Consider the following 26,539-nt stretch of genomic DNA (forward strand, 5'->3'; position numbering starts at 1 on the left):
ATGTTCAAGAGACTTATTCAGCTTCCTATTAGGTTTGGAGGGTCTCTGTCATATATAGTATGCAATGTAACTGGTAGAATCCAAGCTATGGTCCCATTTCCACACCTCTGTGGCCTTAAATGCATCATTTGAACTGATATGATACTGTGTGGGCTCATGTACCACTGAGACCAAACCATTGTAAGTCCTCAGATAGTGGTGCTTGCTAAGTGTTTGAGGACAGGAAAAGCAAAACCATATCCAGAGGATGTGAAAACTGGGTTTTTCTTTAATAGAAATTGTCCTATGTGAAGAACTCTCCCGCAGGAAACCTGTTGGTTTTTTTGAAAGTGCTGGTCTCTGTTCTGTTAAAGTTGGGATATTTAGTGATACTAGTAGCTCTACAGTCTTGGTCACAGGGAGCTCATACTCTTGCACCTGCACACAGCCTGTACACAGCCTCCATGTCCACGTCACATATGAGTCCATTGTGCTGACACTAGGTCGTCAAGATAGACTATTTGAAGGATCATCAAAACAGCAAGGGAGTTCCAGAAAAACATCTATTTCTGCTTTATTGACTATGCCAAAGCCTTCGACTCTGTAGATCACAATAAACTGTGGAAAATTCTGAAAGAGATGGGAATACCAGACCACCTGACCTGCCTCCTGAGAAACCTGTATGCAGGTCAGGAAGAAATAGTTAGAACTGGACGTGGAACAACAGACTGGTTCCAAATAGGAAAAGGAGTACATCAAGGCTGTATGTTGTTACCCTGCTTATTTAACTTATATGCAGAGTACATCATGAGAAATGCTGGGCTGGAAGAAGCAAGGCTGGAATTAAGAGAAATATCAATAACCTCAGATATGCAGATGACACCACCCTTATGGCAGAAAGTGAAGAAGAACTAAAGAGCCTCTTGATGAAAGTGAAAAAGGAGAGTGAAAAGCTGGCTTAAAGCTCAACATTCAGAAAACTAAGATCATGGCATCCAGTCCCATCACTTCATGGCAAATAGATGGGGAAACAGTGGAAACAGTGGCTGACTTTATTTTTCTGGGCTCCAAAATTACTGCAGGTGGTGATTGCAGTCATGAAATTAAAAGACGCTTGCTCCTTGGAAGGCAAGTTATGACCAACCTAGACAGCATATTAAAAACCCAAGACATTATTTTGTCAACAAAGGTCCATCTAGTCAAGGCTATGATTTTTCCAGTGGTCGTGTATGGATGTGAGAGTTGGACTATAAACAAAGCTGAGCGTAGAAGAATTGATGCTTTTGAACTGTGGTGTTGGAGAAGACTCCTGAGAGTTCCTTGGATGGCAAGGAGATCCAACCAGTCCATCCTTAAGGAGATCAGTCTGGTGTGTTCATTGGAAGGACTGATGCTGAAGCTGCAACTCCAATCCTTTGGCCACCTGATGCGAAGAGCTGACTCATTTGAAAAGACTGTGATGCTGGGGAAGACTGAGGGTAGGAGGAGAAGGGGACGACAGAGGATGAGATGGTTGGATGGCATCACTGACTCAATGGACATGGGTTTGGCTGGACTCCGGGAGTTGGTGATGTACAAGGAGGCCTGGCATGCTGTGGTTCATGGGGTCACAAAGAGCAGGACACGACTGAGCGACTGAACTGAACTGAACTGAGTTCTGCCAGCTTATCTACTTGGTTGTTTGGACCTCCTGACCTTATGACTTTGTGGATCTCACAAACTCCAGCCCATGGTGGGCATTCAGAGCTTTAAAATCATTTGATGACTCACGGTCACGCCCTCTAACTCTAGCAGAATCTGATAGCATGCCAAGGGCTATTTTTCTAACGTGTATAATCTTTCATGTGCTTGTCATGGTCTTGCTCCAGAATCTCAGTAATTCTAATTATGCTTAATAGCATTATGATTATTCTTGGGGGGGTGCTTATAATAAGCTCTTCAAAATACATTTTCCCATCAATGATACTTGTAACATCACAGCATCTGCTGGATCATATGGGCCAAACATCAGGACTACTTTTAGTACAGCCTACATCTGTTGCAAACTATTTTCTTCCTTTGAGCTCCTGAAGGTGGCAAACTTTTGTGTCACCCAGTATACAGGTCAAAGCAGTATTCCCAAGTGTAAAATACAATATTATGCCTCAGAAACTGAAAGCAACATCCTTCTTTTAGGATGAACATGGTGAATAAGTGCTTTGTTACTTTTGGAGAACATTCTAGCATGCCTTAGACCTCTACTTCCTCTAAAAGTTTTACTGATGTGGCAGGCCCTTGAATATTCTTCTGGACGCCAAATGTCTTGCCAAGACCTCATCACGCCAACCACATCTTGCTCATTGGTCTGAATATATAATTTCATTGACACAACGCACCCTTTTATTATGTTAGGAAGCTTCCAGATGCTCCATATCTCTTTAGAGTATATTGTGATAGAATTCCGGGCACATAACAAACCTCCAGAGCAAAGTTTGAAATGTGTTGTGTTGTCAGTTCCATGTAAATGCAACCAGCTTAATCATCTTTTCTGATAGGGGTGGACTCATTTTCTCCATGGATGGCTGTAGGCCATGTATCAAAGTCATAGTCATCTTTTATAGCTAGGATACCACATCTGGACAGAAGCAGTAATTTGAGCTACTAACTAGTTGGTTGCATCTGGAGGAATCCACTATTATTCTCCATAATCCATTTGCTTGTTTGTAGGGACTTTTGAAATTTGTAAAGATAAAAGAATAAATTCTATCTCCTTGATGTGTTTAAAAGTGATATTAATTTCTGCCATTTAACCTGAGATGTGACATTTTTAACTTTTTCATCTTAGCTGAAGTGAGAAGATCAATTTAATGGCTTCGATGTGGCCTTCCTCAATGTCATAACTCTATCCCAAAGACTGGGAAGCTTGTACTAATACACACATCTCTTTGGGGATTATATGATTGACCACAGGGTGGGCCTAGTATTCAGTGGATCCATTCCTATAGAGAATCCCTGATGACACTTTGGTCAACTTTGTTTTGTGTTCAACAGTGCTGAAAAACTTGTAATATTTCTCTTTACCTCGTGTACAGTTAATCAAATAAATCGCCTTAGCTTCCTGTAGGCAAGGACCAGGGAGCACTCTTGAAAACAGAACTACCATATGATCCAGCAATCCCACTCTTGGGCATGAATCTGGACAAACATTTAATTCCAAAAAATTGTGCACCTTTATGTTCATAGTCGGAGAAGGCAATGGCACCCCACTCCAGTACTGTTGCCCGGAAAATCCCATGGATGGAGGAACCTGGTAGGCTGCAGTCCATGGGGTCGCTAAGAGTCAGACACGACTGAGAGACTTCACTTTCACTTTCCATTTTCATGCATTGGAGAAGGAAATGGCAACCCACTCCAGTGTTCTTGCCTGGAGAATGCCATGGACAGAGAGGCCTGGTAGGCTGACACGACTGAAGCAACTTAGCAGCAGCATGTTCATAGTAGCACTATCCACAATAACCAAGACATGGAAACAACCTAAATGTTCATTAACAGATGAATGGAAAGAGAAGATCCAGTATACGAGATACTACTCAGCCAGGAAAAAAAAAAAAATAATGCCATTTGCAGCAACATGTATGCAACTAGAGGTTATCATACTGGTAAAGTAAAAAGAAAGAGAGAGACAAATACTGTGTGATATGACTTAAATGTGGAATTTAAAATATGACACGAATGACTCTGTCTCTGAAATAGAAACAGAATTACAGAGAAAACAGAAACTGGATTAAATACAGAACCGACTGGTGGTTGCCAAGCAGGGCGGTTTGGGAGAAAGATGGAGTGAGAAATTGGGGTTAGCATATGTACGCTTTTATATATAGAACAGGTAAATAACAAGGTCCTATTGTAGAGCACAAAAAACTATGTCTAATAGCCTATGAAAAATCATAATGGAAAATAATATTAAAAATAATGTATGTGTATGTATAACTGATTCACTTTGCTCTACAGCAGTAATTAACACAAAATTGTAAACAAACTACATTTAATAAAAAATAAACGGAAACTTTTTTAAAAAGAAAACAGTTCTCTGGATTTAACACTTAGCTTTGAAATGCCAATTAACTGATCTCAACTATTATCGTTTTTTGTTAGCAATACCCATCTGATTCCACTGTTCTTGCAATCACCAGTTCACTCATACCCTTGATAAACTGCACCCATGAATTTCTTTTCTCTGCTCTACCACCTTATCTACCAATGATAAAGCTTGCAACAGTTGCATCACTATTTTGTGCGAAAGGTGATGTGTGCTTTACTTACCACATGTAATGTAGTCCTCCTTTCTGGCTGGGTAATGGATGTTCCAGTAGCTGTTTTCTCATACCCCTTCCAGTTCCAACCATGAAAATACGGTTGCCTGGAAAATAGAATCAGAAATCTTATAAGTTAAGAGTGGAAGAATGTCTTAGTCAGCTCAGCCTGCCACAACAAACTATCAAGGCTGGGTAGTTTTGCAAAGGAAGTTTACTTTCTCATGGTTTTGGAAGCTGAGAAGTCCAAGAGGCATATTCTCGCAGTTTCAGTTTCTGGTGAGATTTCTTCCTGGTTTCAGAAGGCTACCTTAATTCTGTATCCTCACATGAGGAAGCAAGACTGAGTTCTGGTCTCTTTTCTTCTTTTAAAAGATCATTAGTTCTACCAGAGCAGAGATTTCCCCTTATGAGATTTCCCCTCACTTAAAAGTCCTATCTTCAGTACAGCCATATATATGGGGGATAGTTAAGGCTTCAACATAAATTGGAGGGTGGTGCTATAATTCAGCTCATATCAGAGGTTTCTCTACCCTTATATTGATCAGTCAATCAATATAGGTCACTAGAAATGTGTCCTGGCATTGGACAAGTCGGTTCCCTTCACTTGAGGTGCTCTCCAAGGAAAGCTGACAACTAAGGACTACCTGCCACTGCCACTGGGCAACACACACCCTATGCCCCAGTGGGCAAGTGCCCTCAGCTGAGTAGACACCTCACACAAGCCCGTGCTTTCTTCTAGATGCAGCCTGCATGCAATGACCGGCTGAGAGGGCTATAAAAGAGCCAGTCACCTTGCCCCGGTGCACCACAATTCAGCAAGGCTCACCCAGCTCCGAAACCCTTTAGGATTTTCTGAATCCTTGTTGATACTGCTTCAGAGTATTTCTCTTCCTGCCAAATAAGGGAAGTACTCTTTCTCTCCTTGTTCATTCTCCCCTGCAGAGGGTGATCCCAAGAATACTCTCCTGGTAAAGTCTCTGCACACAGATTTCCATTACCGGGTTTTCTCCCCAGGAAACACAAACTGTGCCTTGGAAATTAATAAATATATTTTTTTAATTGAAGGAAAGTAAAAAAAAAATACTATTTTGAGGGATTTTTTTGGTACTTTGATATTATAAACTATAGATATTAACATATTAAAAATAATATTAATGTCAAAAAAATGGAAGGATTCCAAAGCAAGGAAGTTTTCTTGGCTGCAGTAGGCCTTCATAGATCAGAAAATAGCCTAAAACCTTGCAGTAATGTAGCCATAAGAAATATATCTACAAATGCATGATAAGCAGGTAACTAAAATGGCATAACACATAATTATAGTCACTAATATGTATTGTGCAACAGTATTATTTATGTGATAGTCTTCTTTTTTTGAACCAGAACTTCACACTTGGAAATGCAAAGTAAGTAAATTATAGTTCATTGTATCACAAGCTTAAAAGTTGAAATTCATAGTCAAATAATGAAGTACCCTCCTTATTAATAGACCTATATTATGCTGAATATAATCTATATTTTATTAGAAAAAATAATTGAAGAAGCTCTTAGATAATTGTTTGCCCTAATACAAGTGTATTATATTTCTTAATATGACTTATATTTAATTTCAGCTATTTCTCTCACCTGTATCTCTCAAAATATAAATAGTCATAGCAAAGTTATTTTGCATCATCATATATGCCTCTCTGAATCTGATGATGAACATAATATCGATGTTGAAAATTAACTGGGCAAAGTTATCAATTATTTTGTTGTTTAGTCACTAAGTTGTGTCCAACACTTTTGCAACCCGCCAGGCTGTAGCCCGCCAGTCTGTAGCCCGCCAGGCTCCTCTGTCCATGGGATTTTCCAGGCAAGAATACTGGAGTGGATTGCCATTTCCTTCTCCAGGGCATCTTCCCAACCCAGGGATTGAATCTGCCTCTCCTGCATTGGTAGGAGGATCTTTTACCACTGAGCCACCTGGGAAGCCCCTATCAATTATTTTGTGGCTCCTAGATTCCGAAAGGTCATTGCATGCTATAAAAATATTTTTTAGTTTTTCAAAATCTTCCAGAAAATATACAGAAATAATATAAATTCTACTAAGAGCACCTAAACTCAGCACCATTTGTATGAGATATATTCTCGTTTAATTCAGTCATATATTTCAGCAAGTAATATTGTTCAGTGCTTACAAACTCAGGCTCTGATGTCAGAAACGAGATGCTGAATTTTGGCTCACCACTTACTGGGAACTTTGAACAACTTAATCTCTCTAAGCCTCAGTTTCCTTATCTCTAAATCACGATTTATATTAATAATGCCTATACCAAAGTTTCAGTTTAGAATGAGATGAGAAAATGGATGTAAAAGGATCAGTAATGTGCCTATCATATAGCATGCAGTCAAGAAAGGTGAACTGTTGTTATTATATTTTTCACTTACCTTATGTAAAATAGGTAATGCATAAGAAAAGAGCTTTGTAAATTAGAAAGCATTATGTATAATTAAGGATTTGTTAAGCCGCTACCATCCAAGTTTCATGATTAATAATGAAAGCTAGTCTCTGTCATTGTTCCAAACACTAATATAATTATGTATTAATAACTTTTATAACAGCCTTAAATTATGTTTCATCTTCTCCTTCCTATGTATGAGAGATTTGAAAATCAAAGGGCTAAATCATTTGCTGAATTCAAGCATCTGGCATATAATGGAACTGAATGTCAAATTTATAATGTTCTAAATTCAAAATTTGCAGTTCTTCCCTTATACTAATAGCTGTCTAAAATAAAATAGTGATAATAATGGCAACTAATTGCATTTGTTATCCTCTAAAATATTTTTCAGTGTCCACATTTAAAGACACTTTAATTGGTGAATTTCTCATGCCTCATAGTCGCAATCTCAGAAATTTTCCACAAAGGGCAGTTAGAGCTCACTGGTTTTGTGAAATTTTATGCAGTCTAATTTGTAATGTCCATGTTCTTAATTTCAAAATTGCTGGAAATTTTATGGCTCATAATTAGATACTAACTGTCCACTGGCAAAATGCCAAAAGTGATGAAACTTGTATATTCCTGTGTCTCTGTTTTCATCATAAACACTTGACAGAGTTTGTTGATAAAATAACAAAGAAGAATATTTTAAAATAGTTATAAGAAAAAAAGTGCTTTCTTAGTGTTAATTTCTACTTTGTTTTCAAGAGAAAGTCAATCGTGGAAGAAGGGATCAATAAATCACATCTATCTGTTTTTTAAAAAGGATGGCAGAGATAAGAAAGGAAGAACCAACTTTGCGTGCATTGTCTAGAAGTCAAGCTTACTAACAGTCACTGAAAGAGTCATGTATTCATGTATTAACATTTCATAGAAAAAATTTATATCAACCTACAATCTACCTCGCAGCAACTCAGAGACCTGGGTGGTGATGACATTTTTTTTTAGAGAACATAAAATAGGGTAATAATAATAATAATAATTTTCTGAGGCACAAAATTAAGTAACAGGTTAAGAGAACAAGTTCTCTCTCTCTTCTGTCTCTGTCTCTCTATTTATGGACCATATTCTGGGAAAAAAAAAAACTTTATTCTGAAAATAAGAACCATTTCTCTACATACAATGACATGGAGGAAGGTCTAATCTAGACTTTTATATATCTGTATATAAATGCATGATCTACTTATTTGAAATAGTCCTTGAAAATTCTGAAACTAACTTCACTTAGAGTCTTTAAATCTGCCTAAAAATTATGTTTCATCTGCTCTTTAACTTCAGATGTAGTGTAGTAAGATATAACACTAGAGGAAAAATTCACTAATGATTAACAAAAATTGTCTGTATGGTTCATATGTTGTTAACTGTGAATTACTCTTCACTAGACGCCAGGGAACTGGTGAAAGTTTTACCAGGAGAAGCAGTCATGTTTCTATCACTTGATTTTCATTCGAAAACACTTAATCTTTTGTTGTTCTATTTCTGGGCTATACTACATGTCCTGTACTTTCATATAATGTTTGAACCAAAGCTGGCCTTTCATTTCTTGCTATAAACATTAATTTCTTTTTTTTGGGGTGGGGGATGACCCAGAGGGATGATATGGGGAGGGACGTGGGAGGGGGGTTCAGGATTAGGAACACATACATGTACACCCGTGGTGGATTCATGTTGATGTATGGCAAAACCAATACAATATTGTAAAGTAAAAAAAAAAAAGACACATTAATTTCTTAATTAACCAAGTTTTGTGGTCTCTGAAATCGTTAGTCCATGTCTAAAAAATAAATTTTAGGTATCCCTTTTAGTCCAGTGATTAAACTGCCAAGTCCTACTTTGTCCAGCTGTCTCCACTGAAACCTGCATCTTTTGGGTTCAGCTCCACTCAGTCTTGAATCATCCATGACTAAGGCAAGTGGTATGTGAGCAGTGAATACCACACAGGTTGGATCCCAAATTAATGCTGTTTCCATATGCCTGGATATGTGCCCACCTTGCTTTTTCCTCTACTGTGCATTGCCCTTTTGGCAACGTTGATTGAACTTCTCTCTACGTGCATAATCATTGCTTTCTTGGGATGCATTTTCTCTTTGTATTATGGCTGGCACCCTGTTGCCGGCTTATGTTTGCTCCTATAATCTAGAAAGCCATATACCTATCTTTTAGTATCCCAGTTACTCATTTGCACTTTTGCTGCCAAGAGGCTCTTCATCTAGAAACACCATGAAATTAATCTGTGAACTCAAATATTTGTTGTGCTCTATTTCTGCAACCCCACACTTTTCATCATAAATCTCAGAGAATAAAGCATTTATTTTTCAAGGTCAGGTTAGATCATGATTACTCAACTTTTTTGGGCAAAGGTTTTAGATTTCTGATTCTCATTTTGGTATGAATTCCAAATGCGTGTTGAAGTCCACATTCAAAATTTCTTTGTCTTTCAACTCCCCACCTAAGGCTGCAACTTTGGTCATTTGAACTAAAAGAAAAGAAAAAAAAAGTTTGAAAACCTTTCAAGTCACTCTAGTACCATCTCAGATCTAGTAGTGGAGCATAATAATCTACTCTGCCCTTTTTTCCCTGTACTCTCCAAGACCCACCCCAGTTTTCCAATTCATATTACTCTGATAATGAAAAGATAGTGACAGATAGACAGACATATTAAGCAAAAATTGTTTTGTGTTCAATAAGCCAGTTTAGAAAACATTAATATACAAATGAAGGTTTTCTTTCTCTGCCCTTTATAATTATCTTCCAAGAAATCACCTCTTCAAAACATAAACCCAACAGATGTTATTTATCATTTCATTTTGCCTTTGAAGTACAGACTCTTCTCTTTGGGGAGGAAATAACTGTTAGAATTTTGACATTCACCTGGAGAGATTTAAACTAAATCATTAAGAATACATCAAAAATCCTGTTTCAATTCAGTTTAGTTCAGTCACTCAGTCATGTCCAACTCTTTGCAACCCCATGGACTGCAGTATGCCAGGCTTCCCTGTCCATCACCAACTCTCGGAGCTTACTCAAACTCATGTCCATTGAGTTGGTGATGCCATCCAACCATCTCATCCTTTGTCATCCCTTTCTCCTTCTGACTCCAGTCTTTCCCAGCATCAGCATCTTTTCCAATGAGTCAGTTGTTCGCATCAGGTGGCCGAAGTATTGGAGTTCCAGCTTCAGCATCAGTCCTTCCAATGAGTATTTAGGACTGATTTCCTTTTGCATGGACTGGTTGGATCTTCTTGCTGTCTAAGGGACTCTCAAGAGTCTGCTTCAACACCATAGTCATCCAGTCCATCATTAAGAATACAACAAAAATCCTTTTTACAGGGAACTTAAGATAAATTGGAGTACACAGACAGTGAACACTGAAAGAATGACTTTTCACTAATCCCAAGTATACTTCAAGTTTTTATGAACTTTATTTCATGTATTGAAATAATTGATACAAGTTGATGTATAAAACTTGTTCTTACTACTCAAGGGTCCAGGATGGACATAAAAATACCCTGCAAAAGAAAGATCCCCCAGATTGATGTCCCAGTAAATGGCACTCTATAGAGTGAGGTCTTTATTTAAAGAAGCCAGAGAAACAGGAAAATTTAAAAAGAATGACAGCTGAGTCCCTAGAGATAAGTGAGAGTCAAACTATGGAAAATAAGAACACTTTCTAAAAATCCAAGTTGCTGCTGCTGCTGCTGCTGCTAAGTCACTTCAGTCGTGTCCGACTCTGTGCGACCCCATAGACGGCAGCCTACCAGGCTCCCCCGTCCCTGGGATTCTCCAGGCAAGAACACTGGAGTGGGTTGCCATTTCCTCCTCCAATGCACGAAAGTGGAAAGTGAAAGTGAAGTCGCTCGGTCGTGTCCGACTCTTAGTGACCCCATGGACTGCAGCCTACCAAGCTACAAGTACATAAACAATGAGAGGCAATAAAAACATCCTGAAGAAAGGAAAGATTGGAACAGCCTGCGAAATGCATGTGAAAGGTAAAGTCCTAAGAAAAAGCTCCAAGAAAATTACCTTCATAAGTGTCAGAGTATCTCAGTGTTGCTTTAACTGAGTTCATTAGTTCCTAAGCAGTTTCAGGTTCAAACTACAGGTCAAAATTGTGTTTCTATTTTCTGCACACACCTTTTTCTTTCATTTTTCAAGAGAGTTAATAAATGTCATCCTATTCATGCCTGGAATACTAGGTGTAATCTCTTATGGTTTAGAATCAGTGTATTTGTCTTGTGTTGAAAAGTTTAGGGGACTGTCAGGATTTGAATTGAAAGGTATATAATCAAATCTGACTCCTATACTCTAAATGTATATCTTACAATTTGTAGATGAATAATGGAAAGAAAATAAAAAAGAAAACACCTCCAGCCTTGGGTACATGATTCTGGTTGACTTTTTGTTATCCAGATTCCACTTGACCATCAGAGTGACCACTTGACCACCAGAGGGTGCTCATCATTCTTCACAATGGTTATATCAACACTTGCTTCTTAAGATATCTCTCCACGTGAGATTGATGGGATGACACAGCACGTGGTGTGCACATGACAATCATTCAGAGATATGGGAGTGTATTAGATGTCTCCCCTTGAGTCAACAACACACTCAGATATCCCAGTCTTTTCCATATTGTGCCTATGTTTGGACTTCTCAGTCACATCACCATCCTAACCATATTCTAGTAGTTTTTCAGTGTCTCTGCTTTTGTAGTATTTCCCCACTTATTCATATCTAAGATTTAATCACCAAGACATATTGAAGACATCTTTTTTTTTGTATGTTTGTTTTGATAGTGTAAGGAAATGTAGAAACATTTGTTCTTGGGAGATAATGTCAGAAGTAGATCTGTATGGTTTTCTGCAAATGGACTCTTCTTTCAAATCTAACCCATTTATTACATGGAGCATCAGGAGGTACAAAAATAAAATTCTAATAGTTGTTGAAAAAGTGATGCCATTTCAAAGTTGAGATAATTTGCTTTAGCTCTAGCATGAAATATGAGAAGGGATTACTGTTGATTTGAGTGAATCAGGTCACAAAACTGTATTTAATTTGCTTTATACCTGTTAGGACTGTATACGTATTTTACTAAGATGTAATAACAGAGTCTATGCCCTAAAAGGGCAGTGAAATGAAAGACATGTGAGTTGCAAAGTCAGGTAAGATTGAATTTGAATATCTGGAGCAGCACTGCTTGGCTATGTGAAATCAGTCAGGTTAATTAACCTTTCTAAATTTTACATACGTAAAATGAAAAAATTGTTCTAGTCCAGTAGCACTGAAATGTGTATATAGAGTAAATACTTAAATATGTTACATACAGAAAATGGCACTTGGTAGAGTGTTACTATATCTGATATAATTACTGCAGTTATGAGTTTCTTATTTGTTTACATGTATTTGATATGTCTTTGACCATTTAATATATGTGAGTGTATACAGACAGACAGTTTTACATGGTACCAAAATACATATATAGATGTAATAAGAATCTAAAAATAAAAATTTTGTATATAACTTCCAAAAGGTGGTTAATTATAAACATTTGCTTTATAAATGAATTTGAAATATATCAATTAATTACTAATTTCAATTTAAAATTAACTTGAAATCAGCAGCCATAACCATTAGGTAACTGAGTTATCCAAGTAATGCAAATATTGTTATAAGGTATTTTGATGGCATTCAATGAAAGGATGCAATGTACTCAGCATGGTAAATGAAGAAGTCAGAAAAAACATAGCACATTGTAATACCTTGGAAGGCTTAGAAGTAAATTTGCTTGATCAAAGAAGGATTTTCTGCTTTTAAGTGCTGATCACAATTTTAAATGGTTTTACATGAGGGGAGAAACTACTTCATCAACCAGATTAGGTGAATTGAGCCTAGAGATTAATGGAGTGACAAATGTTTCAGTCAGAGTTATTTTATATAAATTATATTCCCAATTCAGGCACTTAATTCAGCATAATCTATGACAAGTAACACAACTGTGATGATCCTGAGTTTCCTCAGCTATTTTGTGGAGAAGATGGACTTACTGGCAAAACACATGACTTAAAATTATTTAAAGAATACACTAGTACTGCAACAGTTCTGAATAAAGTTTCTTATTTTTCTGTGATTATAAACCCCACATGCATGTATTCCTTGCCACTCCTATTTTGCTTTCAGTTCAGTTCAGTTCAGTTGCTCAGTTGTGCCCGACTCTTTGTGACACCATGGACTGCAGCACTCCAGGCTTCCCTGCCCATCACCAAAACCCAGAGTATGCTCAAACTCATGTCCATTGAGTCGGTGATGCAATCCAACCATCTCATCCTCTGTCGTCCCCTTCTCCTTCTGACTCCAGTCTTTCCCAGCAGCAGGGTCTTTTCCAGTGAGTCAGTTCTTCACATCAGGTGGCCAAAATATTGGAGTTTCAACTTCAGCATCAGTCTTCCAATGAATATTCAGGACTGATTTCCTTTAGGATTGACTGGTTTGATCTCCTTGCAGTCCAAGGGACTCTCAAGAATCTTCTCCAACACCACAGTTCAAATGCATCAATTCTTCCATGCTCAACTTTCTTTATGGTCCAGTTCTCACATTCATACATGACTACTGGTAAAACCATAGCTTTGACTAGATGGACCTTTGTTGGCAAAGCAATGTCTCTGCTTTTTAGTATGCTGTCTAGGTTAGTCACAGCTTTTCTTCCAAGGAGCAAGTGTCTTTTAATTTCACGGCTTCAGTCATTATCTGCAGTGATTTTGGATCCCAAGAAAAAGATGTCTGTCACTGTTTTCATCATTTCCTCATCTATTTGCCATGAAGTGATGGGACCAGAGGCCATAATCTTTGTTTTTAGAACGCTGAGTTTTAAGCTAGCTTTTCACCCTCCTCTTTCACCTTCATCAAGAGGCTCTTTTGTTCCTCTTCAGTTTCTGCCATTAGGGTGGTGTCATCTGTGTATCTGAGATTATTGATATTCCTCACAGTGATCTTGATTCTAACTTGGGCTTCATCCAGCCTAGCATTTTGAATAATGTACTCTTTATATAAGCTAAATAAGCAGGGTGACAATATACAGCCTTGTCATGCTACTTTCCCAATTTGTAACCAGTCTGTTGTTTCATGTCTGCTTCTAACTGTTGTTTCTTGACCTGCATACAGATCGAGTATTGAGTTGTGGGCTGGTTTTGCTTTAAAACCAGTTGAGCCCAAAGCTCAACTCAAATGTGTCTCTCAAACGGACACCTACTAACAGATTAAGTACTGAAAATTACTGTCTTGAAGTCATCATATACATGTCCATGGTTAGTTACATCACTCTTGAGAAAAATAATTTCTGAATTAGAATGGGATCTTAGTGACGTGCACTGGTGAGCAGAAGGTTGGTGGAGAGGTAAGAACATGCTTAGTTCTTTATGTTTTTATCCATGTCCAGATAAATAGGCCAATTTCCTTGGTTAAACACCTGCTATAAACAGAAAAATTTGGCCAAAACAGTATGGATGAGGCTGGACAAAGTTTGCCCATTGCTAGGCTAGATTTATATCCAGATTTATTTAACTAAGAATCTTGAAAGCCAGCTTTAATTGTGTGGCTACTGAGAATAGAAACATATTTAGCTTGTCCCAGTTTTGCTTCCCAAGGTGCCTTAGAGTCTATAATGAAAACACACAGCTGGTATTAATACAGTCTGTGCAAGGATGACCTTGCTGATTCTAACATGCTTAATTTTTGCTGTGCCACAGCCCTGTTATGCTTCAGTTTGTGTCATCATTCCGGATTTTTAAAAGCTAACTATGCACTTATTTTTTTCTATTTAAGGAAATATCTACAAAGAGCCAAGTTCGACATCAGTAAAACTATATCCTTAGACTAAGTAAAAAGCAATCACTAGTCTGATATACCTGAATCTAACTGATTATTGATTGTTTCTTGTCTTACTGGCTTCTGCCTCCCTGTTCCTAATACACTGACAAAAGAGCCTGGGAACATCTGACAAAGCCAGTCAAAAAGGCAATCTTAAACTGGAACTCTATGCTGATTTCAGTAGGCACAGCTGAAAGAAAAGTCACACAATTACATAAAAACACTGGAACAATGATATACCGAATCAAAACAGAAAGTCTGAGTGACAATATTCATATCACAAAAAAGGGTAACATGAATTGGTTGAGGGGGAGGAGCCAAGATGGCGGAGGAGTAGGACGGGGAGAACACTTTCTCCCCCACAAATTCATCAAAAGAGCATTTAAACATCGAGTAAATTCCACAAAACAACTTCTGAATGCCGGCAGAGGACATCAGGCACCCAGAAAAGCAACCCAACTCTTCGAAAGGAGAGAGAAGAAATACAGCTCCACCCACCAGAACACCGACACAAGCTTCCCTAACCAGGAAACCTTGACAAGCCACCTGTACAAACCCACACACAGTGAGGAAACGCCACAATAAAGAGAACTCCACAAACTGCCAGAATACAGAAAGGACACCCCAAACTCAGCAATTTAAACAAGATGAAGAGACAGAGGAATACTCAGCAGATAAAGGAACAGGATAAATGCCCACCAAACCAAACAAAAGAGGAAGAAGAGATAGGGAATCTACCTGATAAAGAATTCTGAATAATGATAGTGAAATTGATCCAAAATCTTGAAACTAAAATGGAATCACAGATAAATAGCCTGGAGACAAGGATTGAGAAGATGCAAGAAAGGTTTAACAAGGACCTAGAAGAAATAAAAAGAGTCAATATATAATGAATAATGCAATAAGTGAAATTAAAAACACTCTGGAGGCAAATAAATAGTAGAATAACAGAGGCAGAAGACAGGATTAGTGAATTAGAAGATAGAATGGTAGAAATAAATGAATCAGAGAGGATAAAAGAAAAACGAATTAAAAGAAATGAGGACAATCTCAGAGACCTCCAGGACAATATTAAATGCTACAACATTCGAATCATAGGGGTTCCAGAAGAAGAAGACAAAAGAAAGACCATGAGAAAATACTTGAGGAGATAATAGTGGAAAACTTCCTAAAATGGGGAAGGAAATAATCACCCAAGTCCAAGAAACCCAGAGAGTCCCAAACAGGATAAACCCAAGGAGAAACACCCCAAGACACATATTAATCAAATTAACAAAGATCAAACACAAAGAACAAATATTAAAAGCAGCAAGGGAAAAACAACAAATAACACACAAGGGAATTCCCATAAGGATAACAGCTGATCTTTCAATAGAAACTCTTCAAGCCAGGAGGGAATGGCAAGACATACTTAAAATGATGAAAGAAAATAACCTACAGCCCAGATTATTGTACCCAGCAAGGATCTCATTCAAGTATGAAGGAGAAATCAAAAGCTTTTCAGACAAGCAAAAGCTGAGAGAATTCTGCACCACCAAACCAGCTCTCCAACAAATACTAAAGGATATTCTCTAGACAGGAAACACAAAAACGGTGTATAAACTCGAACCCAAAAAATAATAAAGTAAATGGCAACGGGAACATACTTATCAATAATTACCTTAAACGTAAATGGGTTGAATGCCCCAACCAAAAAGACAAAGACTGGCTGAATGGATACAAAAACAAGACCCCTACATATGTTGTCTACAAGAGACCCACCTCAAAACAGGGGACACATACAGACTGAAAGTGAAGGGCTGGAAAAAGATTTTCCATGCAAATAGGGACCAAAAGAAAGCAGGAGTAGCAATACTCATATCAGATAAAATATACTTTAAAACAAAGGCTGTGAAAAGAGACAAAGAAGGTCACTACATAATGATCAAAGGATCAATCCAAGAAGAAGATATAACAATTATAAATATATATGCACCCAACACGGGAGCACCACAGTACGTAAGACAAATGCTAACAAGTATGAAAGGAGAAATTAACAATAACACAATAATAGTGGGAGACTTTAATACCCCACTTACACCTATGGGTAGATCAACTAAACAGAAAATTAACAACGAAACACAAACTTTAAATGATACAATAGACCAGTTAGACCTAATTGATATCTATAGGTCATTTCATCCCAAAACAATGAATTTCACCTTTTTCTCAAGCGCACATGAAACCTTCTCCAGGATAGATCACATCCTGGGCCATAAAGCTAGCCTTGGTAAATTCAAAAAAATAGAAATCATTCCAAGCAATTTTTCTGACCACAATGCAGTAAGATTAGATCTCAATTACAGGAGAAAAACTATTAAAAATTCCAACATATGGAGGCTGAACAACACACTGCTGAATAACCAACAAATCACAGAAGAAATCAAAAAAGAAATCAAAATTTGCATAGAAATGAATGAAAATGAAAACACAACAACCCAAAACCTATGGGACAAGGTAAAAGCAGTCCTAAGGGGAAAGTTCATAGCAGCAATACAGGCACACCTCAAGAAACAAGAAAAAAGTCAAATAAATAACCTAACTCTACACCTAAAGCAACTAGAAAAGGAAGAAATGAAGAGCCCCAGGGTTAGTAGAAGGAAAGAAATCTTAAAAATTAGAGCAGAAATAAATGCAAAAGAAACAAAAGAGACCCTAGCAAAAATCAACAAAACCAAAAGCTGGTTCTTTGAAAGGATAAATAAAATTGACAAACCATTAGCCAGACTCATCAAGAAACAAAGGGAGAAAAATCAAATCAACAAAATTAGAAACGAAAATGGAGAGATCACAACAGACAACACAGAAATACAAAGGATCATAAGAGACTACTATCAACAATTATATGCCAATAAAATGGACAACGTGGAAGAAATGGACAAATTCTTAGAAAAGTACAACTTTCCAAAACTGGACCAGGAAGAAATAGAAAATCTTAACAGACCCATCACAAGCATGGAAATTGAAACTGTAATCAAAAATCTTCCAGCAAACAAAAGCCCGGTCCAGACGGCTTCACAGCTGAATTCTACCAAAAATTTAGAGAAGAGCTAACACCTATCCTGCTCAAACTCTTCCAGAAAATTGCAGAGGAAGGTAAACTTCCAAACTCATTCTATGAGGCCACCATCACCCTAATACCAAAACCTGACAAAGATCCCACAAAAAAAGAAAACTACAGGCCAATATCACTGGTGAACATAGATGCAAAAATCCTTAACAAAATTCTAGCAATCAGAATCCAACAACACATTAAAAAGATCATACAGCATGATCAAGTGGGCTTTATCCCAGGGATGCAAGGATTCTTCAATATCCGCAAATCAATCAATGTAATACACCACATTAACAAATTGAAAAATAAAAACCATATGATTATCTCAATAGATGCAGAGAAAGCCTTTGACAAAATTCAACATCCATTTATGATAAAAACTCTCCAGAAAGCAGGAATAGAAGGAACATACCTCAACATAATAAAAGCTATATATGACAAACCCACAGCAAACATTATCCTCAATGGTGAAAAATTGAAAGCATTTCCTCTAAAGTCAGGAACAAGACAAGGGTGCCCACTTTCACCATTACTATTCAACATAGTTTTGGAAGTTTTGGCCACAGCAATCAGAGCATAAAAAGAAATAAAAGGAATCAAATTGGAAAAGAAGAAGTAAAACTCTCACTATTTGCAGATGACATGATCCTCTACATAGAAAACCCTAAAGATTCCACCAGAAAATTACTAGAAATAATCAATGACTATAGTAAAGTTGCAGGATATAAAATCAACACACAGAAATCCCTTGCATTCCTATACACTAATAATGAGAAAACTGAAAGAGAAATTAAGGAAACAATTCCATTCACCATTGCAACGGAAAGAATAAAATACTTAGGAATGTATCTACCTAAAGAAACTAAAGACCTATATATAGAAAACTATAAAACACTGGTGAAAGAAATCAAAGAGGACACTAATAGATGGAGAAATATACCATGTTCATGGATTGGAAGAATCAATATAGTGAAAATGAGTATACTACCCAAAGCAATTTATAGATTCAACGCAATCCCTATCAAGCTACCAATAGTATTCTTCACAGAGCTAGAACAAATAATTTCACAATTTGCATGGAAATACAAAAAACCTCGAATAGCCAAAGCGATCTTGAGAAAGAAGAATGGAACTGGAGGAATCAACCTACCTGACTTCAGGCTCTACTACAAAGCCACAGTTATCAAGACACTATGGTACTGGCACAAAGACAGAAATATTGATCAATGGAACAAAATAGAAAGCCCAGAGATAAATCCACACACATATGGACACCTTATCTTTGACAAAGGAGGCAAGAATATACAATGGATTAAAGACAATCTCTTTAACAAGTGTTGCTGGGAAATCTGGTCAACCACTTGTAAAAGAATGAAACTGGACCACTTTCTAACACCATACACAAAAATAAACTCAAAATGGATTAAAGATCTAAACGTAAGTCCAGAAACTATAAAACTCCTAGAGGAGAACATAGGCAAAACACTCTCCGACATACATCACAGCAGGATCCTCTATGACCCACCTCCCAGAATATTGGAAATAAAAGCAAAAATAAACAAATGGGACCTAATTAACCTTAAAAGCTTCTGCACATCAAAGGAAACTATTAGCAAGGTGAAAAGACAGCCTTCAGAATGGGAGAAAATAATAGCAAATGAAGCAACCGACAAACAACTAATCTCAAAAATATACAAGCAACTCCTACAGCTCAACTCCAGAAAAATAAACGACCCAATCAAAAAATGGGCCAAAGAACTAAATAGACATTTCTCCAAAGAAGACATACAGATGGCTAACAAACACATGAAAAGATGCTCAACATCACTCATTATCAGAGAAATGCAAATCAAAACCACTATGAGTAGCATTTCACACCAGTCAGAATGGCTGCCATCCAAAAGTCTACAAATGATAAATGCTAGAGAGGGTGTGGAGAAAAGGGAACCCTGTTACACTGTTGGTGGGAATGCAAACTAGTACAGCCACTATGGAGAACAGTGTGGAGATTCCTTAAAAAACTGGAAATAGAACTGCCTTATGATCCAGCAACCCCACTGCTGGGCATACACACTGAGGAAACCAGAAGGGAAAGAGACACGTGTACCCCAATGTTCATCGCAGCACTGTTTATAATAGCCAAGACATGGAAGCAACCTAGATGTCCCTCAGCAGATGAATGGATAAGAAAGCTGTGGTACATATACACAATGGAGTATTACTCAGCCATTAAAAAGAATACATTTGAATCAGTTCTAATGAGGTGGATGAAACTGGAGCCTATTATACAGAGTGAAGTAAGCCAGAAGGAAAAACATAAATACAGTATGCTAACGCATATATATGGAATTTAGAAAGATGGTAACAATAACCCGGTGTACGAGACAGCAAAAGAGACACTGATGTATAGAACAGTCTTATGGACTCTGTGGGAGAGGGAGAGGGTGGGAAGACTTGGGAGAATGGCAATGAAACATGTAAAATATCATGTAGGAAACGAGTTGCCAGTCCAGGTTCGATGCACGATACTGGATGCTTGGGGCTGGTGCACTGGGATGGCCCAGAGAGATGGTATGGGGAGGGAGGAGGGAGGAGGGTTTGGGATGGGGAACACATGTACACCTGTGGCGGATTCATTTTGATATTTGGCAAAACTAATACAATTATGTAAAGTTTAAAAATAAAATAAAATTAGAAAAAAAAAAAAAATTGGTTGATCACTACTATGCTGACAATGTATCTAATACACAATTGATATTTGAGCAATATTTATAAATTGTCATTTTCTCAAAATCTAGGATAAGTTAAGGAGAGACATCATAAAACCACAAGCTAAGAGAAAATAAAGGATGTAAATTTGGTCAGGAAATCAGATGCCAGATTCTAGTAACATATATAGAGATTTTAGAGAAAAACTTTGTGTTCCAAGAATTTTACACCCTGCCAAGTTGTCATTCATTTTGTGAAGGCAACAGAAAGACATTCTTTGCTCTGTATGGGTTTAAGTTTCCTAATGCTGCTTCTAGTGCGATAGACTAAACACATGCTGGATCTGTCCGTTTCTTACCAAAACCAAGAAAATGACAGAAACATTGTTTTAAATATAAGCTAATGAATGCTTGCTGCTGCTGCTGCTGCTGCTAAGTCGGTTCAGTGTCCGACTCTGTGCGACCCCATAGATGACAGCCCACCAGGCTTCCTAGTCTCTGGGATTCTCCAGGCAAGAACACTGGAGTGGGTAGCAGCTATCAAATCCATGAAAGAGAATTTATACACATCAGATCATGAGCTTAGACTACAACTTTCTTGGTTTCCCTTAACTGTCTTTGTCTTCCTGTATAGCCCCATCCTTTCTGGGGGAGTTAAGAATTTGGATTAGCAAGCCACTTGCCTAAGTTTGCATCCAAGTTCTGCTGTTTCCTAATGGTGTGAGTTGGAAATTTCCCTGTGCCTGTTCCCTCATCTGTAGAACAAGAGTAATTATAGCCCCTACCTCCTGTGCTAACTACTGGGATGTGTGTGTGCTCAGCTGTGTCCACCTCTGTGGACTCTTGGACTGCAGCCCGCCAGGCTCCTCTGTCCATGGAATTCTCCAAGCAAGAATACTGGCATGGGTTGCTACGACCTCCTCCAGGGGATGTTTCCAACCCAGGCATTGAACTTGCATCTTTTGCATCTCCTGCATTGGCAGACAGATTCTTTACCACTGCACAACTATAGTATAGGCAAAATACTTAGTCATTCCTGGTTTATAAAAAGTGCTATGTAAGTATTGCTGCTGCTGCTGCTAAGTCGCTTCAGTTGGGTCCGACTCTGTGCGACCCCGTCCACAGCCTACCAGGCTCCTTCGTCCATGGGATTTTCCAGGCAAGAATACTGGAGTGGGGTGCCATTGCCTTCTCCGATGTATTAGCTACTATTTATTTTTACATTGGAGGCTAAATAGTCTTAAAATTTCCAGCAAAATATAAAGAAGCCTTTCTGTTTTAAATTATTGTCATTGGGGGCAATTATATAGTCACTTCAAAGATAATGTTTTCTATTCAAATTATTCTATCACCTTAGAGTTTAGTGTCAAAAAATGAATTTTTTCAGGCACACAAATATGCTTTAATTTTTAGAAGACTCTTAATCATTGAATATATACGTATGTATATGTCTATTATACATATATGAATATATATATATATAAAATATATATTCCAAATAATCTATTTATCTTCCTGTTAGTTTTGGTAGTTTGAGTCTCTCAAACAATTGGTTCATTTCATCTATATTATAACATTTATGGGCATAGTTTTATTCACACTATTCCTTTATTAACTTTTATTACCCTTTTTGGCTCATTTATTATCTTAATAACCCACGGGATCAGTACTAGTGTTCAGTCTTTCATTTCTGATAGTGGTTATTTGTGTCTTCTTTTTTCTTGGTTATCCTAGCTGAAGATTTATCACTTTCACTGGTCTTTTCAACAAAACCAGATTTTATTTCCATTTCTTCTTTTAATTAGGCCCTCGTTAAAACATTTAGATATGATAATATATTTTATTTCTAAATTTGTATATGTTATTCTTAATCCATTTTGTTATTTTCAATACTTCCTTACATTCTTATTTTATCTTCATCTTTTATTTCTTTAAATATTTGAGGCATCACCAACTCAATGGACTTGAGTTTGAGTAAACTCCAGGAGTTGGTGATGGACAGGGAGGCCTGGCATGCTGCAGTCCATAGGGTCACAAAGAGTCCGACACGACTGAGCGACTGAACTAAACTGAGTTATTATAAAATCTAATGTCCTTTGCTTATCTAAATCTATTAGTCATTTGTCTTTTTCACTTTGGATTTGTTCTTATTGCTATAAAAATACCTTGCCTGTTTAAATATGCTATTCAACATAAGTTTAAATATGGTTTTCTTTTTCTTTTTATCTTTGTATGACAAAAACAGGGAGTATAAATTGACTATAACTAGTAAATAGAGGTCACAACTCAGATATTTTACTCTTTTCTAGTGTCCTTGAATTAATCTGGGATTAATTTATAGCTGTCTAAAAGCTTAGTTTCCAGGTTATTTTGCTGACAATGGGCCTTTGTTTTCAGTCCAACCCCTTGATTTCATTTATGCTTACTCCTCACTCAGTTCATAATTATTTTTGTCCCTGGAGAGTCTCCTTATATCTTGAAAATTTAAAAATATATTTAAAAACACTTGTGTAGGGTGCCTCAAAAAATCTTCTCTTCTACACTTTCATAAGCAAAATTGCTTTTTAAAAATGTAAATTTCAGAAAATAAAGTTAAAAATTATTTTAGTAGAATGAGAAACTAAACAAATAGTATACAATAGAATAGATACAAAAATTATAAAGATGACATGTTTACTAGATCCCTGTCATATGTATTCTGTTATCTATACACAGCAAATTGTTAAGATATTGATGATAGATTTTATTATAATTGCAAGTCACACTCTGGGTATTATAAAAAGTGGAATTATTTTAGGTAAACATGAATATTATTTTATTGCTAGTATAACTCAAAATGGGACTTGAGCTCTAACTTTTCCTTTATTACTATTGTTCTTACAGTATCCTTTTTCTCCCCATATTTGAGGACAAGCTCAATAAGACCGTTCACATTAGAAGCCAAAAGTTTAATGGGTTCTACTATGTACCAGAAACTATTCTCGATTTCAGGAGCACAAAACTAATACGATGTGAGTCCTGTCTTACAGAAATAAAATATGTTGGCCCTCGGGTGGATGTTGAATGTGTAGCACTGGTATTGCTGATGGTAATAAAGGTGGTGGTAAATATGCAATGCACGTTAACGCAAAGCAAACTTTAAAAGACACGGAAAGAACACTATGAGCATTCGAAAGAGTAAAATACTATATACATATATCTAAATAGGAATAGATATGATAGTGGGGTGCAGGGTATGACTTAGAGCTGTCCCTTGAAAGATAATTAGTACATACAGCCATAATAGAAGTAGGTTTCAGAAAGAGGCTAAGACATTCACAAGAATTTTATGTATAAGCACTGGCAATGTATGGATAAGAGTGAAAACTTCAAAAATTAATAATGCACTATGTACTGGTACTATTATGTATTATTAAGGGATAAATGCAGATTATCTTAAAATATTAATAAATAACATGAAACATACATACAGTCATAGAAACTGTGCATGTATTAAAAAGAGACAGTGACTTGCGTTTAGTAGGTACCAAGTAATTATTGATTAAAATAATGAATAAATAAATATATTCTAAAAGACTATGTGTCCCTATTATCTTGAGCCTTAAAAACTTTTAATGCAGGAGCTGGTGTTTATTCATTTTGTATCCCTAGCAACTAATATTATCCCTAACCACAAGGGTCTGTCAATAAATATTTGTTGAAAGTTGTTAAGTGGATTAAGCCTGCCTTGGTGTTAGACTAAGTACAGAAGCAACTGTTTAGCTAATGAAACATAAAATATTCCCTAATTAGGTCTTATGCAAATAAACCTATAAATTATTTGTAAATATTGCTGAAGAATATACTCCCACTCTGTGCCAGAATTTTATTGCCTTTTAAAAGAACACAATATTTTTTGCATAAGACATTTTAAAATATTTAATCTTGATGAGTTGACAAGAGACATTTCCATGGTGAGCTCCTGGGAAAGTGGGTAGATAACAGCTCTCTGTAGGAGAGTGTGGAAACTCCCTGTGTCTTCCTGTTCCTCTAATCTTATTACATTTAAAATTTTTCTTGTCTCTATGGTTTTATACATGTGAATTGACTTTACAATGCTTGGTTATAACTGCTCAGCCTTGCCATAATTACTTTATTAGTTTAGCTGTACCACTGGGAAGATCATTTCCCATTGTGGTTATACAAATTTGTTTTACAAGCCTATATAACTAGAGTTTAAATCATGCTGCTGTGGGTAAAAATAATAATAAATATTTTGTCATGGATTCCTTCAGGGATCAGCTGAAATGATGAGTCAGTGTGCCCAAGGAAATAAGAGAAAGTTTGTTCTTCAAAAATTTGTTTTATATGAAATCCTTAAATGTGTCAAAGGTTTACCTGTTTATATGAGATAAAAACAGACAGAGAAGCATGGCCAAAATCTTTGAAGTGATTGATACATTAACAGTATGTAAAAATAATGTGTTTGAGAGCTCTAGATGGAGAAAGTAATAGTATCTAATGAATAAAATTTGGAAAATTTATGGTACTTTTATTCAACTGCAACAAATATTTTTGGTTAGAAGTACAATGCATTAAAAAATTGAATGCCAGAATTTGTATGAGATTTATACTCATGGGAGAGAAGAGATTTTTGTACTGAAGACCCACACAAAGAGCAAAACTTGAATTAAAGCTCTGGACTTTCCCAATTCATGTGCCTGTGACTTCAGAAATTTTTAATTAAATAAATGACTTCATTAAAGACAGGCAAAAGTCAGAAAGAAATTAGAATTATGAAATACTGGGGGTGGGGAAGACAGTAGACAGAGGGGAGGTGACTGGTGGTACTGATGATGTGAATCAAAAAGCTAATGAAGAAAAAAACATTCCAGGAGGAAATTTATTAATAACAAAGAAAAAATTCATACATATAATCTTTCACAGTTACAAGGAAATAAAAGATAATTAGACCAATAAATTGGAAGAAAAAGAGTTTTGTTTTAAAAGAAGAAATTTAAGGCAACTAAATAAATAGTAAGTTTGAGAAGATAACAACAAAAATATTATGAAAGTCACCTGAGCAATCTGCAACCAATACAATGCACACAATTAGAAATGTACTCTCATGAGTATAATACCAAGTTAAAGTGAAAAAAAAAATAAAACCACAAACATGCAAGATCAAACACCCATTTTCCACTACTGCATAACTAATTACCACAAACACTGCTGCTGCTAAGTCGCTTCAGTCGTGTCCGACTCTGTGCGACCCCATAGACGGCAGCCCACCAGGCTCCCCATTCCTGGGATTCTCCAGGCAAGAATACTGGAGTGGGTTGCCATTTCCTTCTCCAATGCATGAAAGTGAAAAGTGAAAGTGAAGTCGCTCAGTCGTGTCCAACTCTTAGCGACCCCATGGACTGCAGCCCACCAGGCTCCTCCATCCATGGGATTTTCCAGGCAAGAGTACTGGAGTGGGGTGCCATCGCCTTCTCTGAATTACCACAAACACAGTGGCTTAAAAGACTACAAAAGAAGTTTCTGTGTCTGCGGGCCAGTAGTCCAGGCAGTATTAACTGAGTGTTCTGCTCAGGATCTTGCCAGACTGCAGTCAAGGTTTAGGCAGGGCTGTGGTTCTCATATAGTTGTTGGCAGAATTTAATTCCTTGCATTGTAACACAGAGATCCTACTTTCTTGCTGGCTATTGACCAGAAGTACTCTCAACTCTGAATGGCTGCCCTCTCACAACTTGACTCTTCATTCAAAGCGAGCAAGAGAATCACTCTTTACCCCTTATGAAGGAGTCTAACATAACTTAATGTTACATGTTTGTTGTTGGATTTCTCTTTGGCTGCACAAGTTACTAGTTGGCTTTAAAACTGAGTAACCGTGAATGTTAGTATCTTGGTATGGCCAGTTTTAGCATGGAGGTATAATATTGACCATCATCATACAGAAGTTATGGGGGTAGATTACAATTAATGTCAGTAAAGGGTACATCTTTCTGTTTTGCACTCTAGCAGCTTACTTCTGTGCTCTGTTGAACTGTGTCCCCAAGTCTGGCACTTCCATTATTAAATTCCACCATAAAATAAATACCTAATCCTATATATGGTTCTGCAAATAGTGTGCACTTG

This window comes from Bos mutus, chromosome 11, assembly GCF_027580195.1.
Source record: "Bos mutus isolate GX-2022 chromosome 11, NWIPB_WYAK_1.1, whole genome shotgun sequence".
Classification (NCBI taxonomy): domain Eukaryota; kingdom Metazoa; phylum Chordata; class Mammalia; order Artiodactyla; family Bovidae; genus Bos; species Bos mutus.